This window comes from Ursus americanus, chromosome 19 (assembly GCF_024610735.1).
Source record: "Ursus americanus isolate L20-20 chromosome 19, mUrsAme1.1.p, whole genome shotgun sequence".
In the NCBI taxonomy this organism is placed as follows: Eukaryota; Metazoa; Chordata; class Mammalia; order Carnivora; family Ursidae; genus Ursus; species Ursus americanus.
Window position 1 is genome coordinate 36,037,931 of NC_142145.1, and position 6,000 is coordinate 36,043,930.

Genomic DNA, 6,000 nt, shown 5'->3' on the forward strand with positions numbered 1-6,000 from the left:
TGCCTCAGGGAAGCGGATCATTCCCTCGCTCCGCACGTATCATTTAACACCAGTATATGTAAAACACTGGTAAGAAAAGTGAGGGATTCAGGGGCGCCTGGGTGGCGCAGTAGTTAAAGCGTCTGCCTTCGGCTCAGGGCGTGATCCTGGCGTACTGGGATCGAGCCCCACATCGGGCTCCTCCGCTGGGAGCCTGCTTCTTCCTCTCCCACTCCGCCTGCTGTGTTCCCTCTCTCGCTGGCTGTCTCTCTGTCACATAAATAAATAAAATCTTAAAAAAAAAAAAAGTGAGGGATTCAGATGAAATACGAGATAGGCTTTTTCACTTCACTTTCCACTATGAATCCTAGAGCATAAACTCCGTAGGGTTTTGGCTTTCCACCTTGTCTCTCCAGTATGGCCGAGCACACGAACGTACAAGAGAGAGTACAGGGGCTGTTCAAGTAATTAGACAAGGAACCGCTAGGGTGACTCTAATGCCTTAGCAGCCTATGTAAGCAAACCAAAACCTGAGCTAGCGTGGATGCCTTTAAAGGCCTCAAAATGAACAACTAGAAACTCAAGAATAGCTAGTCACAAACAGCCAACTAAGCCTTCTCAAATAAGGCAACAAGTTGTAGCCAATCAAAGAATTTCTTTGATTTGTTTCTCTGTCTGTGTTATAAGGCCTCTCCCTTAGTTCCTGCTGGTGGAGTGCCCCTAGCTATTGTCAGCTTGGTGCTGCCTGATGCACATTGATGTTTGCTCAAAAAAAACTTCAAAATGAGTTGTCTAGGTGGTTTATTTTGTTAAATGTCCGACTCTTGGTTTCGGCTCAGGTCATGATTTCAGGGTCATGGGATAGAGCCCAGAATCGGGCTCTGTGTTCATCAGGGAGTCTGCTTGGAGATTCTCTCTCCTTTTCCTCTGCCCCTTCTTCTGCTCATGTCTGTGCCCCCTCCCTCCCTCTCTCTCTCTCTCATCTTAAAAAACAAAAACAATAAAAAATTTCAAAACTTTCGGATGTGAGGGCAATCCGACTGCAACATCTGTCTTCCCAGTGATCGAGAAGGTTGATGGGGCTGACGTGGCTGGCTAGGTGAGAGTCTCTTTCTCCCTCATCACTCCATGTGCGTCCCTCCCAAAGCTGTGCATGTGTCAGAAAGGACGACCTTCCCTGACAGAGGAGGACTGTTCTTCGGTCAAGGGTACAGGAGTAGCTGTGCTCCCCTGCCAACCTCCGAACAAGCCCTCGAGGTTCATTTGTAGGAGAATGTAGGCTAGTCAAGCTTCCAAGACTCCACACACATCCCAAGGAGGTGCTGCATGTGGCAGTCTGCTTTCTTTTAAAAAAAACAAAAAAAAAAAAGGGGGGGTTCCCCAAAGCTTCAAAATTTTCACGTACCTCCCTTTTTAGTAGTGCTGAAACTAGTGATCATAGTTATTTGAAGGGTTCAAAGACAGCAAGCGTTCAGAAAGGAAAATTTTGAATAATATTTCGAATATTTGAATAATATTTTTAAATATTAAATATTAAACTCTTTTAACCCAGGGTTTATTTTAATCAGGTATATTAAGAGGCCAGACACGGTGATAACTGCCTTTGGGAATTATTCCAATTCCCTAGAGGATGGGAGCACTGCATGCCTCACAGGGCCACATGGGGTTATAGGGAGAATCAGAGACTGAAAGAGAACTGGAACTAAACTCTTCTTTATTTTATTTTATTTATCTTTTTTAGAGTGCTGGGAAGTAGCTGGGTGGGGATGTTCCCTATCGAGCAGAAGGCAAAAGACGTGGTTGAGGCTTGTGGTTGGAGGGTTTGTAGTATATTTCCCAAATGCCTGATGGTGGAGGTGTTTGTGTTTAAAAACAAAAACAAAACCAAACCAACACAAAACAAAACAAAAAAAACACCCCACAAAACCTTGGACCATTAGCATGACCTTGCGACTCCAGGATGCCAAATGATCAGCTACAGAATATCAGAAATACTATACCAGTATATTCTATTACTGTTACCCTGATATCACCAGTTTAGCTTTGTATTTTTTAGAGACAGCTAATAGATGTAGTAACGGAATGAGACAGTGCTTATTTGTAGTACCCAAAACAGTAAACAAAGGCCTTATTTACCAAGTTGTTTCTCTTTACATCAATGTCCAAGAAAGCCCTTGACCTCACTCATGAGGTGCGTTCATTTATCGTGCCTAACACAGAGTTAAAGCTACGGGTGGGCTCCTCCTGTTCTACTTTTTTCCCTTCCTTTTCAGCTTAACCGCAATGACCAGTCTTGTCCTAGCTCTCAATCTTGTCAAACACTTGAGAAAGATCTTCCCTTCGGATTCTGTTCTGTCTTAGGGGTGATTGAATGAAGATCTATTCTGAGATTAAGGGGGGAAAAGGTGATGCCTCTCTAAATGCATGGAATATGAGTAATAAAATCAACAACTCAGCTAAAATCTGAGTGGAACATTTTCTAATGGTTTTGTGGGTGGGGAAACAAGAGTCTGGAGAGAAGGCTTTTAAAAAAAAGCTGTAGGACTTGGGTACTAAAAGACATTCACCTCGTTTCATTGTAACTTATTTGTAGTAAAGTGGACATGTTTAAAAATCTCATCTGGTTGCCTTGAGCTTGTGGTATTTGCCTAAATTCTCTTGTAGCAATCATTTAGAAGGAAATCTAGGTTTTACCTGAACTTTTCTACAGAACAGTGAACTTACTGAATACCCATTGGGTTTCTCTCTGACAGTGCCTAATGATAAACAAAAAAATTTTAAAAGATTTATTTATTTGAGAGAGCATGTACACACATGCACGCACGCACACACACGGACAGGGGGTTGTGGGGAGGTGGGGGAGCAGAGGGAGAGGAAGAGAAGCAGACTCTCCGCTGAGCAGGAAGCTGTAGGGCTGGATCCCAGGACCCCAGGATCGTGACCTGAGAAGGCAGGTTGCCCAACCAACTGAGCCACCCAGGTACCCCGAGAAATTTTTAATCTTGTCAGGCAGTGTGGTGGTAAATGTCTGTCTAATTTATATACTGCCCAATATTTAGGCCTCCTGTTGGCCAAATACATTATTTTAAAATATTTTTCAGAAGGTGCAGCCTAATTTGCTTACCTTTTCTGGATTTATTTTGCTTTTAAGAATTACATTATGTTTTGGTGATTGGGATTATGCTGCTGCAGGTAATAACCCTTCCTTTATAAATGGCAACTTTTTTTGTTGATCTTTAAAAGATCCAATTGAATATCTATTTGTGGAACTTCCTTTATGTAATCTACCAGTTTGAAATTTGTGATCACGTATACAGAGACTACAAGGTGACTTTCATCCACGGGAGTGGAAATGGGTACCCAAAGGGACACTTGGGGCCCACACTTTGGGGATGATGGGACCAGTGGGTATGGACAGGATAATATAATGGTTAGGAGTTGAGTTTCTGGAGCACCACGGGGTCTGAATCCCTGCTCTCTCAATTATTAGCTCTGTGACCTTGTGCAAGCTTCTTAAATGTTCTATTCCCCACTCTTCTAAAAAAAAGGAGGGGGGGAAGTGATCGTATCTACCTAACTCATAAAGTTATGAGTGTCAAGTGAATAAATAAATAGACTTAGAAGAGTGCTTGATGAATGTGTATTGTTGGTATTAGGGGAGGAGGGATTGTGTCGGTGACAAGAATGTGGAGGCTGGAGGAAAGAACAGTGCTGTAGGTCTGGATTTGCTGGATGGTAAGAATTATTTAGGGTCTTTGTTAAGGATATGCTTTTCTAGGCCTTCAATTAGAACACCTAGGGAGGGTTTTTAGAGTTTGTTTTTGACAAATACCTCAGAAGATTCTTATCAAATTAGTTTGGGAAATTGATGTGGTAGATAGTGTGGGCTTCAGAGTCAGACAGATGTGGGTTCTGATCCATTCTTAAAACAATTATGTCCAGATGTCCACATGTACCAGAGCCTGCTTCGAGTGCTGGGCATACAGCAGAGACTAAAACCTACCAAAATCCCTCTTATTTTTGTCCTTCTTTATAGTCCATCTGGATTCCTACCCTAAGATGCCAACCAGGGCCTGTCAGGAGTACTTGAATGAACTATTTAAACAATAAAAGCTTCCCTCCTTCTCCACAAAAGCATTATGAGTTCATTAAGAAAAAACAAAACTATACACTCTTGGGAGCCTGGGTAGCTCAGTCGGTTAAGTGTCTGCTTTTGGCTCAGGTCATGATCCCAGAGTCCTGGGACAGAGCCCTGCGCCTTGGGGCCACTGCCCAGAAGGGAGTCTGCTTCTCCCTCTTCTTTTGCCCCTCCCACTCGTGCTTTTTTAAAAGCACTTAAAAAAAAAAAAGATTTTATTTATTAGGGAGAGAGAAAGCAACCAAGCACAAGCAGGGAGGGGCAGGCTTCCTGCAAGCAGGGAGCCCAACATGGGCTCGATCCCAGGACCCTGGGATCATGACCTGAGCTGAAAGCAGACGCTTAATGGACTGAGCCACCCAGGTGCCCCTGTCTCAAATAAATCTTAAACAAAAACAAAAAACCTATACACCACAGCCCAGTGAGCCCATGTTGGAGAGGGAAATCCTTAGCTGCTCAGGGGCCCGATTTTAATGTTGAGTGAAAGCATTTGGGGGAAAACCAGTGATGGGGGTGGTGGTTTGGTGGTAGTGAAGATGATTTTACCTTTAAATGGGAAAGTGAGCCACTTGACCACAGAAAAGCCATTGTGACCAGATTTAGTATGGTTGGCTTTTGGGTTTTTGCATTTAGTGTCTGATTGGCTGGGTGGCAAACTTAATAGGGTGTTTTAACAAATCCCTTCAAAACTGCCCTTTGAAAGGATAATTAGGGCAGCTCAATGTTAGTTTGCTCTTCCTCCAGGAAGATATGATCAACCACAGAAGAAAATGTTTTGATTGATGATGGTTTCTTTACATACTTAACTTTAGGACCTATTTACCTTCAGAAATGGTTTTGTTGATCTCTTATCAGGGGATACCAAGAAGTACTTGACAGAGGTTTGAATTGGAGTTCAGTGTCACATGACCAGTGTCCTATCTGCTTGTAGGGTCCAAGCAGGAACAGCAACTTTATTTTCAGTTTTATAAACAAATTTTTATTTCTTTTATTTTTTTAGAGATTTTATTTTTAAGTAATCTCTACTTGAGTGGGCTCAAACTCACAACCCCGAGACCAAGAGTCACACGCTCTACCAGCTGAGCCAGCTGGACGCTCCTTAGTTTGTTTTTTAGTAAATGAATTAAGGACCACTAGGTTTAAGATTGATGTGAGAATGCTATGTAATTTAATTCTGTAAAAACCAGATTAAGGATAAAATACTGTTTTCTTTGTCTTGAATATCTGTTTTTATCCTTTGATTTGCACGTTCTAGATTTATTTCACACTGGGCGTGGAGGTTTATTACTCTCTCTACTTTTGGTGCTTATGCTTTAAGTACAGTATAAAAATCACTGAAAACAAAAATATATTTTGGACATTGCTGTTGGGGAAATGGAAGTGTTCTTTTCAGTGACATTTGAGACTGCTAATGCTTGCCTCTTGAAGAACTGAAGATACTATATTTTTGCACTTTCAAAATGTGCTGCACATTACCATTCCCTTTGAAAGAGTGTATTGAAAAATTTTAAAGCTAGAATTTACTTTTACACTAATGTATGATTTTTGGAAATTACGGGACTGTAGAGATAAAGATACATACTTAATCATTACTCAACCTGACACAATTGTTTCTTTATACCATTCCTGTTAAAGTTGAACTTTTGGAGGTAGTCACTTTGTAACTGCCAGCACCTTGCAATGGCCTCTTGTCAATCCTTACCCATTCTAAACAATAGCATTTGTCACTGTTGATGCCTGTCCTCTCCCCCGCCCCCACCCGCTGTACCCACTCTTGGCCAAGCTAGCTCCTCTTTACTACCTACTTCCTTTTTCTTCCCCCCTTCTTTGCTCCCTTCTTTGCTCCCTTCTTTGCTCCCTTCTTTGCTCCCTTCTTTGCTCCC